The sequence below is a fragment of the Nycticebus coucang genome, chromosome 15 (genome assembly GCF_027406575.1).
Source record: "Nycticebus coucang isolate mNycCou1 chromosome 15, mNycCou1.pri, whole genome shotgun sequence".
Lineage (NCBI taxonomy): Eukaryota > Metazoa > Chordata > Mammalia > Primates > Lorisidae > Nycticebus > Nycticebus coucang.
In genome coordinates this window covers 24629078-24641950 of record NC_069794.1, presented here as the reverse complement: position 1 = coordinate 24641950, position 12873 = coordinate 24629078, and positions in this window count along the sequence as shown.

The window sequence follows — 12873 nt, the reverse complement described above, 5'->3', positions numbered from 1 at the left end:
GCCTTAGATATTTTTAATTTTGTTATCTTTATTGATATTTTGGGGAAGAGAATATATTATGTTATATTTGTTAACTAACAATGTCCTATAAGAATATTTGAAATAAAATAATTGATCATTATTTCTGCCTTTTCCCTTCTATAAATGTAATTTATAATAATTTTTTAGATTAAAGTATCTTATTAATATAGTGAGTTTGTCCATTTTCCTTCCTTTTTTAACTTTTAAATTTGTGTGTATATATGTATATAAACAATATAAATTGCATATAATAAAGATATTACAACAAATGCCAAATTCTCACTTTTTTAATTCTATCCTCAAAAATTCTTTAGGATATTAGTATGGTCAGTTAATTAATTATTCTTTTCTTATAATCCGTCAATATCTGACACATTATTTTTACTCATTATGAAATGATCCAAGACATATTGATCACAAGCACAGTATATACTTCAGGTAATTTTAACTTGTATCATCAATAATGCATATACAGGTAGATTACTGAGTAACTTTATTGATTATATACAGTTATTAAAATAGTTTTGGATGACACTTCACTTTTTAATCAAATATTATACCTTTAAAATTTCTACTATGCTGTCTGAAGATAGGAAATTAGGTTCATTTTTCCTTACTTGCATATTTTCTAGTCTAAACACGTGGGTTTAACATTCAATATTTACATTTTTATCTCTCTTTCTGTCTGCTAATTATTTTTAGACAATACATTTTACTTAATGACTCAAAAGATTATGTATTTGTGCTGAGAAAAAAAAGTTTGTTTGCCTCCAAAGATAATATTTTATTGACACATACCAAATGAGCAAATACTAGGGTTCAACGAAACAGAAAGATTTTGTCAATAGCAAAGGTTATATTTTGACAGCAACTATTTTTTTCCGCATGCTAATAAAATATATGAAAAATCATTTTTGGGTTACTTATTGACTATGCTCTAATCCTTTAGGTTGTAATGCCGCTTAATCTTTCATCTATGACATGGTAATCAACAAAACAAAATATATAATTTAAAACCCCGGCATTGTCAAAATATAATATTGCTGGGCGGCACCTGTGGCTCAATCGGTAAGGCTCCGGCCCCATATACCGAGGGTGGCGGGTTCAAGCCCAGCCCCGGCCAAACTGCAACCAAAAAATAGCCGGGCGTTGTGGCGGCGCCTGTAGTCCCAGCTACTCGGGAGGCTGAGGCAAGAGAATCGCTTAAGTCCAGGAGTTGGAGGTTGCTGTGAGCTGTGTGAGGCCACGGCACTCTACCGAGGGCCATAAAGTGAGACTCTGTCTCTACAAAAAAAAAAAATAATAATATTGCTAAAATGTCCATATACTCAAAGTGATCAACAGATGCAGTACAATTCCTATGATCTTTTCTACATAAATAGAAATACAATTTTGAAATTTATATGAAACCATAAAAACCCTCAAATAAACAACGCAGTTCTGATCAAGAAAAACAAAGCTGGAGGCATGACACTACCTGACTGAAATTTACTGTAATACAAAGCTATTGTAATCAAAACAGTAGATTATTGTTACAAAAAGAAAAACAGACATATAGATCAATGTAACACAATAGAGAGTTGAAGAAAGCGTCCAGGCCTCTATGGTCAATTGATCTTCTATGAAAGTGCCTGGTCCACTGATCTGACATGAAGGTGCCAAGAACATACAGTGGGGAAGGAAAAATCTCTTCAATAAATGATAGTGGGAAATCTGGATATCAAAAGCAGAATGATATCAGATCCTTACTTAATATCATACACAAAATTCAACTCAAAATGCATTAAAGATTTAAATGAAACACTTGAAACTATAGAACTGCTAGGAAAAAAAGAACTTAGAAGGAAAATTCCATGGCGTTTGTCAGTACAATGATCATTTGAAACCCAAAAGCACAGACAACAAAACAAAAATTACCAAGTAGAATTGCATCAAACTAAAATGTTAAAGGTTTCTGCATAGCAAAGAAAACAATCAACAGAAAACAATTCAACAGAGTGAGGACACTTCCCACAAAATTAGTTATTTTTTTGAAAATTATGTAGGTGATAGAGAGTTTATATTCAAAATGTTGTCAAAATATATAACAAACCCCAAAGCAAAACACAAAACAAAATAATTTTACTGAAAACCTTGATGAATGAGTTAATCACCTTAATACAATTTGTGCATGTGGTCATACAAACTACCAACAGATATATGAGAAAATGCTTAACATCACTAAGCATCAGGAAAACACAAATTAAGACCACAATGAAATATCATATCATATCTGTTAGCTGGTATCAAAAAGGCAAAATGTAACACATGTTTGTAAAAATGGGGAGAAAGGAAACCCTTATGCACTATCCATGCAAATGAAAATTTGAACACCATAATGAAAAGCAGCATAAAGGTTACTCAAAATATTAAAAATATAATAACCATGTGACCCAGCAATTCCACATCTGAGCATATACACACAAAGAAAAGGAAATAACTATCTCAAGAATGATTTGCACTCTCATTTTAATTGCAGTGTTGTTCTCAATAGCCAGCGTATGGAGTATCTAACCACACTTAATAAAAAAGTGTATATATTTATCTCACATAAATTTGATTTAATTTTGAACAAAGTACATTACTTAAACATTAATTTTTAATTCAACTTGTTAATATGTTGTTTGGGATATTGCATCCTCATTTATAAGTGAAATATGTTTGTAATTTCCCCTGTATAATAATATATTCTCTCCAATTTTAATATCAGGTGTGCCCAGATCAAGTAAAATGATTTTGAAATATTTCTTCTTTTTCTATTGTCTATAAGATTTGGCATGATCTGTTTTTTGAAATTATCTTTTACTTTTATTTATAAATATTAGTTGTCTATTTTTTGAGACTTAAAAAAAAATAAGAAGTTAACTGATAACTCCATACTGAATCTCAGAGTCAAAGCATTCTATAATAGACATACTCTTATTTGACAATGTGAATATTACTTTCTTTGCATTATTATGATTATTATTGCTTAATATTTCGATGTAGCAATTCTCTGATATCTTTTCTGAATGTATTTATGTTTATTCATTCTTTATGAGGTTTTTGTTTTTAGTCCTTATCGTAAACATTTTTATGGTTATTAAATTTTAAGCCTCTTTAATTTTGTGAAGGCAAAAAATGGAAACCTTATAAACACATGTATATGTAAAAAAAAGTGTATACATTTACATACATAATAAAATATTTTTAATCCTTAAAAAAGAAGAAAATCCTGACATTTGTGACCACATTGAACCTGCAGGACAGTACTTTATGTAAAATAAGTCAGACACAGAAAGAAAAAGCACACAATCTCACTTATATGTATAATCTAAGAAAGTCAAACTCATAAAAGTAAATAGTAAAATGGTGGTTTTCATAAGTTGTGGGGTAGAGGAAATGGAGATTTATTGGTGAAGGGTACAAATGTTCAGTTATGAAAATACATATGATCTGGGGACTTAATGTACCGCATAGTGACTCTCGATGAAATACTGTATTGCCTAATTGAAAATTGCTAAGATAATTGATCTTAAATATTATCATCTTAATAATAAAGTTATTATGTTTTGTGATGGATGTGTTAAATAGCTTATTTGTGATGATTATTTTATAATGTATATATTTATCAAAAGAAAACAGTGTACGCTTGAATATTTAAATTGGTATTTGTCCAATATATCTCAATAGAACTAGTAAATTTGACCATGGAATGCATGTCAAGACATGCCATTTTTTTCTTCTCATTGACTTGTGTTCATTTCTTTATTCAACTATATTTAATTTAGCTATATCTCTTAGGCAGATAGCATGGTAATTATCCTGTTATTCTATGTGAAATATTCAAGAAATAATTGCAATTTCATATGTTATAAGCCATTCATATGTACGTAAATGTGATAGGAAGTTTCTTGAATGGAGTCTTCAGTGGAATTATATATGGAATGTTCACCATCCTATGTATTAATATTTTTTCAAATTTACTTAGCTGGGTATGAGGTAATAAAATCCTTTAAACTTCTGTCAAAAATGAAACTCAAACCATTTAATTGTCAACTTTTATATACAATTAAATCATAATATAGATTTCTTGCACACAATTAGTGGTTGTCAAATAAATGCTCTAGTCATACTCATATAGATGGGTGGTAATTTAGATCTCTTTAGTTTTCCAGTCCACTTACTTTTTGAATCATCAGAGTTCAGATATGGCCCTTTGCAATCACCATTTAATGTAAACACACTGTCTCCAAGTTATTTATTCAAACACTAACGTAGGTGATGTTGTGATGAGATTTTATGAATATATTTAATATTTAAAGTCCCCAGTCAGTTGCTGCTAAGGTGGAAATGTTATTCTCGGTGAGCTTAATCCAATTAGGGGAGCTCTTATAAGGGACTGAGTTCTTCCTAATAAAAGTGATCCAAAGCTTGAGAGGAAGGAGGAAGTTAATGATTTCATTATTATACAGTACTAGCTTTCAATATAGAATTATACGGCAAAGAGTGTGAGTGACCTCTGAGAGCTGAGAGTAAAACCAAACTGACAACCAGCAAAACAACAGGGATCTCAGTCCCACAACTCCCAGAAACTAAATTTGGATAAACTACATAAACTTGAAATTCATTCTCCTTTAGTACCTTCAGAAACCACAGCTCAACCTACAACCTGATGTCAACTTGTGAATCTCTGAGATCATCATTGTGCTGTAAGTAGACTACTGATCTACAGAAGCTGTGGAATAATAAATGAGTCCTAAACACCTAAGTGGATTTTAATTTGTTGTGCAGTGATAAAAAGCTAATACATTTGTCTGCATTGTTCTAAATATTCAAGTTAGAAAATAAATTTTTTCATAGTGCCTGGGGAGTTGAATTTCTGATGCCATGCCTTTAATAAACAAACTCAAGTAGTTTTGATTGGTAATGAGTTAATTATTAATGAACTTTAAAGTAAAAATATTAGAGACCTATTTAAGCAGTTCACAATAAATAGAATTTTAAGTGCATGCATCATTTTATTTGTTTCTATTTATCCTAGAGAACTACACAATCACTTACTTACTAGTTAGGGACCTCATTACTTAGCATATGAATCCGTCTCCATGTGTTAAAACATTGCATTAACACTAATTATCATCAAATGCTAGTGAAAGTAATCCCTTGATAATTAAACAATAAAGTAAAAGCAGCAGTAAAAATCAATTAATATTTAATTAACAAAAATTTAAAATGGCAAACTATCAGTTTAAAATACATAATGAATGGGATTGTAATCTGATTTTAAGTAAGATACACAGCTCTTATTTTGCAGGAGATATAAATATGGACAACTCAGGGTTGTGATTATAACCTGGAGCTAAATACTCACATTGTATCTGAATATGCTTCTTTTCTCTTTCTCCATTAACATCCATTGCCTTGATAATCTCCACTATATATTATTTGATGCTTACTGGTAGGAAATACTGAGAAGTATGTTTATTCCCTTTGTTTCAAACTTATCAACTAATCAGATTCTGCACTGTATGTATGTCTCTGAGTGTGTCAGGCAAGGAGGAAGATTGTGGAGGGAGTCTGGAGCAGACCTCTCCCACAGTATACTTCTTTTTTTTTTTTTTGTCTCACTTTGTCACCTTTGGTAGAGTGCGGTGGCATCATAGCTCACAGCAACCTCCAACTCCTGGGCTTAGGCTTCTCCTGTCTCAACTTTCCGAGTAGCTGGGACTACCAGCGCCCACCACAAAACTTGGCTTTTGTTTGCAGTTTGGCCAGGGCTGGGTTTGAATCTGCCACCTTTGGTATATGGGGCCAGAGACCTGCCCACTGAGCTACAGGCACCGCCTACCCACAGTATACCACCTCCGGCATATGGGGCCCGTGCCTTACACCTTTGAGCCACAGGGGCCACCTCCCACAGTATCCTTTTAAAGTCAGCTTCTCTACTAGCCCTTGTTGAACAATGTAAGTAAATAGTGCCTTATACTTTTACTCACTGATCTGGGCTGTATCCTTATGTCGTTATCTTGTTTCAATAATTAGAATCCTACTTCTCTATGTAAATTCATGTTTTGTTTGCCATCTGGCATTTTGATTCTCCAGAGTATGAATTCACTTTTGCTCTATTTATATCTTCTTTGGTAAGACCATCTCTTCTAATATTAGTATAGTTTCTAAACACACTCTGATTGCAGAACTCTAAAAAAAATTGATACATTAAATCATTTGTAATTAGTGAACAATATGGTATGTTAAAGTATATATATATATGTATATTGAAATGACTGAATCTAATTAATTAACAGATGCCTTAACTCACATATTTAGTAGTCTTGCAGTAAGAACTCTTTACATCCACACTTTTAGCATTTTCAAGAGTACAATATATTTTCAACTAAATTCACCTTGTTGAAATATAGAGCCACAACTTATTCCTCCTACCTAACTAGATATTCATATTTCAAGATGTTCATAAATTTTGTATCCTTTAACCAACATATAGCCTACACTTCCCTAACAGCCACCCCAGCTTCGGGTAACCATCATTGTACTCTGTACTTTTGAGACATTAACTTTTTTAGGGATCCTCATATGAGTGAGATCATAAGATATGTGTTTTCCTGTGACTGGCTTATTTCACTTAATGCAAAGTCCACTTCATGCAAAGTACATCCATGTTGTAAATAACAGAATTTGGATTTTATAGTTACATAGTATTCTATTGTATAAACATACCACACTTTCCTTATACTTTCGTCTACTGGTGGACACACGTGAATTCTCTATGTTGGCTATTGGGAATAATTCTGCTTACAGATTTAAATATGTTTTCAAATATTATCCACTGACTTAACTACTGAAATTCTAATTTTGTAACATTTATATTTATTTTAAAATTTTCATTTTTGTATGGAAATACAAAGGAAATTAAAAATATTTGTCATGGGGCGGCGCCTGTGGCTCAGCGGGTAGGGCGCCGGTCCCATATGCCGGAGATGGCGGGTTCAAACCCAGTCCCGGCCAAAAAAAAAAAAAAAAAAAATATTTGTCATGAAGGCTATCAACTGTTTAAATGATTCTAGGGCTATCAACTGTTTAAATGATTCCAACAATTGTTTTGCAAAAATAAACATAAAGGTAATTAAATGCACCGTCCAAAGTTACCTATTGTTTGTGGTCTTCCAGTCTAGTACAAATGGTTTCAATAAGATTATTTCTTAGGTCATTAAATTCAGCCCAATACCAAATAACCTGTTTTAATTATTATAGTTAATTAATTAAAGAGGAACATTTTATTTGTTTAAAATAAAATGATTTTTGAAATATTAAACATGTATATAATTTTTAATTATTTTTGAGTTATTATATACTACATAGCACACTATTATATCTAAGTATGAAATATGTCATACATTAGAGCAAATATTATCTTTTTATTTCAGAACAATTAGTGATTTGTTTTGATTCAGTCTCAAAATTAGTAATAGTTTCTGAAATAAAAGATAATATATGGTAGAAGCCAATAAGCATTGATGTAATACAATAGTTAAATAATTTAAAATTTTGTTCGAGTATTGAACATTTCAAAAGTGGTAAAAGACATTCAAATGTGTTCATTTTCCCTCATAGTTAGATAAAAATAACCTAAAAAACACACCTACTGGTTTAATTTCGCAATGTTAAAATACAAAGATTTTATGCAAAATACTCTGTATTTCTTCTGAGAGCTGTACTGACGTAAATGATTAAATAAAATACCTTGAAGGGCAAATAGATATTTTCCAAATATATGTATAATTTCCGTGTTAATCCTCCATGAATTCCTTAGTTTTTACAATGTTCATTTTATCCCCACTAAAAGGAAAATAATTGCTATTTCCCTATTTTAGAATTTAACTTCCAGCCAAAAATTCATTATATTGCTGTCCTTATGACTTTCAGTTTTCATTACAGATCATTATACTTCTGGGAAATTATCATACCTCAGAGACAGTACAAACAGGGTCTTCTCACACAATTGCATTGTGTTTTTTTTAAATTAGTTAATGTACACTGAGATCAATTAACATTTTTAAGAAAATATTTTCTGTACAACCAATTGCATTTAAATTATCTTGTGGGTAGTTTATTGTTATAAAGTGTAATTTAAGAAAATTCTTAACACTGCTTGGTTATGATGAAAAGAAAAGGCTGATAAATACTAACCCCTATAAACAGATAAGAAAACAGAAAATGAAATTTCTCTTTAAGGTGTTGAAATGTTTTAGGATTGATTTTCTCTTCATAGAAAAGCAAAATATTTAAGTAAAAAAAAAGAGAATGTAATAGTGTCAGTGGGGGTCCTGAATAACTTGGAACGTTTTGCAAGATGTCTAATATAGCTTTCTCTCAGGCAGTATACCTCAAACACAACATTGAAAGAATGCTCTTTTCATACACTGAATGAGAGAATGAAATACTGTTGAAAAATGAAAATGATACCACTTTCCCTAACTCTTTGCCTGAGTTCAAAGTAGGAAAGAATCCTGGCTCCTTCACGGAGAGAATGTTTCAAATCCATTTAGGAAGTTCTAAATAACCTCCAGAAGTGGACACCTTAGCTTTCACCCACCAAAATCACCTTCATCATTGAATGTCAAGTTACAGTTCTGAATATATTACAGTTTTGAAAAATGGTTTTTCCTCCAGTATCTGTTAGAGGGTAAACAGGTGACAGGGTACAGTGCGAGTGATTCATCAGTACAGATGGGCTAAGTTAGAAAAGTTAAGACAGTTCCAAGGGACAAAACTTGTTTCCACTCTTTCTTGTCTCCTTGTATATGTTCTCTGGCCACACGTCTGAGAGAGTGATGCTTTATCTGCTCTTATGGAGGCGCCCCCCTGCTCACATCTTCTGAAGAGAGCAAAGCCTACTGTACACAGCGCATGGGAGGGTTGGAGGTTGCATACTCCTTGTGAGAATTTAAGGTGAGGACCTGAGATGGCGCTTAGGTGGTGATTAGCACTGGGAACCAGCTGCAAATAAAGAGTATCATCAACACAGAGACAAGAATAAATCAATTGCTTGAGACTCAGATCAAAACTATCCTTTTCTCCACTCTGGTCTTGGAAAATTGTCTTCCATGAAACCAGTCCCTGGTACCAAAAGGCCAGGGGACTGATGTAGAAATGGGCAAAAGACTTAAGAAGTCCCCTAAATCACTTAAAATGACAATGAAACATAATAACATTAATAAACATAATAAACATTACTATCAAAAAGGAAAATGGAACCTAATAGTCAATGATATGCCAGGAAACATCTATGACACTTAAACTGATTCTTAAAAATGTGCAAAAACCAAGAGGGCATATAGTATAACGAGAATACTTTTGTATCATTGGTTGGTGTATAACTGGACTGACAAACCTAAAGTAGTGTTTGCATGTTTAAATATATATATGATCTGTTCTATTCTCAGGTATTACTTAGGGAAACAATTATAATGTGAGAAAATATTTCAAGTGGCATTTTACATAATAGTCAGAAAGTATGCATTTATGCACACATCCATAGTGACTGGTTGTTTTTCTTTCTAGTGGCAGCAGGTACTCTTGGGGTACTTAATAGTAATATGTACTGGGTATAGATCAATATGTTCTTGAAATAGTTTATACTTAATGGGACTGATTTTCTAGTATAGCCAAAGAAATCTAGATAATTCAACGATCAAGTTAATAAAGAATTATAAACTTGAGATTATGACCTAAAAGTAATCCTTTGAATGAAATATTTTTAAAAGGTAGAAATAAAGAAAATCATACAAAAGTTTATTTAAAAAAAAATATATATATATACATATATATACAATGAGCCATACGTCATGGCTAATAGATAATTTTGAATGAATTTTACAAGTCTATTAACTATTTTGAAAGTAGCAACAATTAGTGTGATAGAATTCCAAAATGACTCCAGTGAACATGAATGAACAAGACCTGTAACTTAGTTCTGGGTAAATAGAATGTGGTAAAGGTGATGAGATTGCAGTCCCGTGATTATGTTATGTTGTATGATAAAAGTAAAGGGATTTTGAAAATGTAATAAAGGCCCCTAATGAGTTGACTCTAAGTTAATAGAAAGTAAATTATTCTTGTTAGGCTAGACCTAATCAGGTTATCCTTTTGAAAGAAAATCTGGAAATTAGAGATTGCCTTACTGCTGACATTGACAAGCACAATTTTTATTTAATTTCTAAAGCTTTAAGCAAATACATTCTTCCAACAACCATGTGAGTCTGGAGGATGGACAATGACCCAAAATCTCAGCTTAGACCCCAGCTGTATTGTGATTGAGCTATGAAGGCCCTAGAAGACCCAATCTTGCCAGGCCCACTCTCCTGAACTGTAGTGGTAATAACTGTGCATTGTTTATATCCATTAAATTTGTGGTGATTTATAGAATAGTAAGGTAACTGACACAGTGACTTTAAATAAAAATTAAAATAATTTGAGCAAGTCTTTCCCCAAAATTTCTGTAACAATTTTTTTATTTTTGTATTTCTGGACCTGTGATTTAAAATATCACAACTTCCAGAGGACTGCTCTTGTGTCTTTCTCTTTTCTTTGTCCTGTTGGGGCCTCACAGAACAGAATCTATAGTATAACAGAAAATATAGCAATGATGTGTTAAAATTGCATTCTAGCTTGATGCCCTTGGAAAAATCTCTGAAATTCTGTTAGCCTTAGTTGCTTTTTTTGGCAGTATGGGGTTGTCTCCAAAGGCACTGTATGCTTGTTACACAAGTGTGCAAGTTGCTTCATTTTGGATTGAAAGATTAATGTGAAGACAATCATTTTCTTTATTTGTTATCATAATCAATTAACTGCCTAATTTAAAGATATTTGAGTTATTATTTGAATAATTCATTTTATTGTTGGTGAAAAAGCATCTTTTTATTTCAATAGACTTAGTGTTTTTCCATACATAGGTTTACTGTATAGGTCTTATTTTTTAGCTCCCCTGTCATCAAAATAATTTACATTTGTATGATTACATGCACACATTTATTTTTTTCCAGATGAGTCTCATCCTTTTACCCAGGCTAGAGTATTGTGGCATCAGCCTAGCTCACAACCTCAAACTCCTGTATTCAAGCAGTCCCCCTGCCTCAGCCTCTATAGTATGCAGGATTACAGGTGCCTGCCATGGAACCCAGTTAATTTATCCATGTTTTGTTGAGACAGAGTCTCCCTCCTGTTCAGCTTTGTCTCAAAGTCCTGAGCTCTAGTGATCCTCTTGCCTTGGCCTTTCAGGGTGCTAGGAATTAGGCATGAGCCACCACATCTGGCCCCCTATGCACATTTTTCTTAATGATGGCATTTGAGAAGCAAAATTGTCTAACCTATACCCAGTCTAGTCACTGACAACATAAACCGAGCCTCATGGTCTACATTAACATAAATTTACTAGTCCATGGTCTTTATTTGCATTATCTCAATTTACCTGACCTATCTTTTCCAAGAAAAATGGTGTCACTACCAGGTATGACAATTAAGTTTGTGAACTTGCCATGATATGCTTACATTGGGAGCCCTGTACAAAGTTTGGTAGTTTTCCTAACTTCAGTAAAACAATGTCTCACAGCTGTGTTTGTGTTGACCTGTGGAAATGTCTTGCTGAATGCCATTCATTATTGTTGTTTCATGTTTTTCTGTGCTGTTGCAAGAATATTGGACCTTGAATTATAGCAACTAATAAACATTAAATTTCTTGTTAAACTTAGAAATAGTGGAAGTGAAATCAGGGATATGTGAGTCCAAGTTTATGGAGGTAATGCCATGAATAAAATAACAATATATAAATAGATTAAATGTATTTCTAAGAGATGAGAGAAAGCATCACGGATGAAAAAAAATTCAGGGTGGCCAGTATCAAGGAGACCTGAAGGAAACATTGCAAAAGTATCCCAAATTGTGCATCAAAATCATTGGCTGACTGTGTTAAGCATAACAGACCAAGTAAAAGTCTATAGATAAACCAGAAAATCTTAATTTAAAATCTTGGCATGAGAAAGATGTCTAGAGTTCACCTTACCAATGAACAAAACCAAAGGAGAATCCAAGTTTACCAAAATATTTTTGAGAGGCAATACAATGTTTTGAGTCATGTTATCACTCGTGATGTAGCACGATATACCAACAGAACCTTGAAACAAAGCATCAAAGTCCACTGAGAGTGAGCCAATTCACCACAATGAAAAAATTTCTATAGGCCCAAATCAAGAAATACAATGATGTGACTAACCTTTTTTTGGTATCAGAGGGATTGTTCATTATGCATTTGCGTCAAGTGAACAAATGACTAACCAAGGTTACTGTTTGGAAGTTCTGAAAAGGCTGTGTGAAAAAGAGAGACAAAAATGGCCTGAACTTTTTGGAAACAATTCATGGCTCTTGCATCACAACAATGCAGCAGCTCACCTGACACTGTCTGTGAAGGGTTTTTATCCAATAAACAAAAAATTGTATTGGAACACCCTCCCCACTCACCTGCTCTGGCCCCCAATGACTTTTTTCTTTACTCAAAGATAAAGGAAATATTCAGAAGATATTCAGCACATTCATGATGAGGTCAGCTCTGAAGGTCATTCCAGAAAATAAAAAGTTCCAAAACAGCTTTGAAGGGTAGACTAGGCACCTGCATTGGTGCATAGATTCCCAAGGGGTATACGTCAAAGATGTCCATAGTGATACTCAGCAATAAAGCATTTTTTCTAGGATGAGTTCAGAAAATTGTCAGACCTTTGTATTCATTATACAAATTTCCTGAAAGACCCATGACTCTTCAAT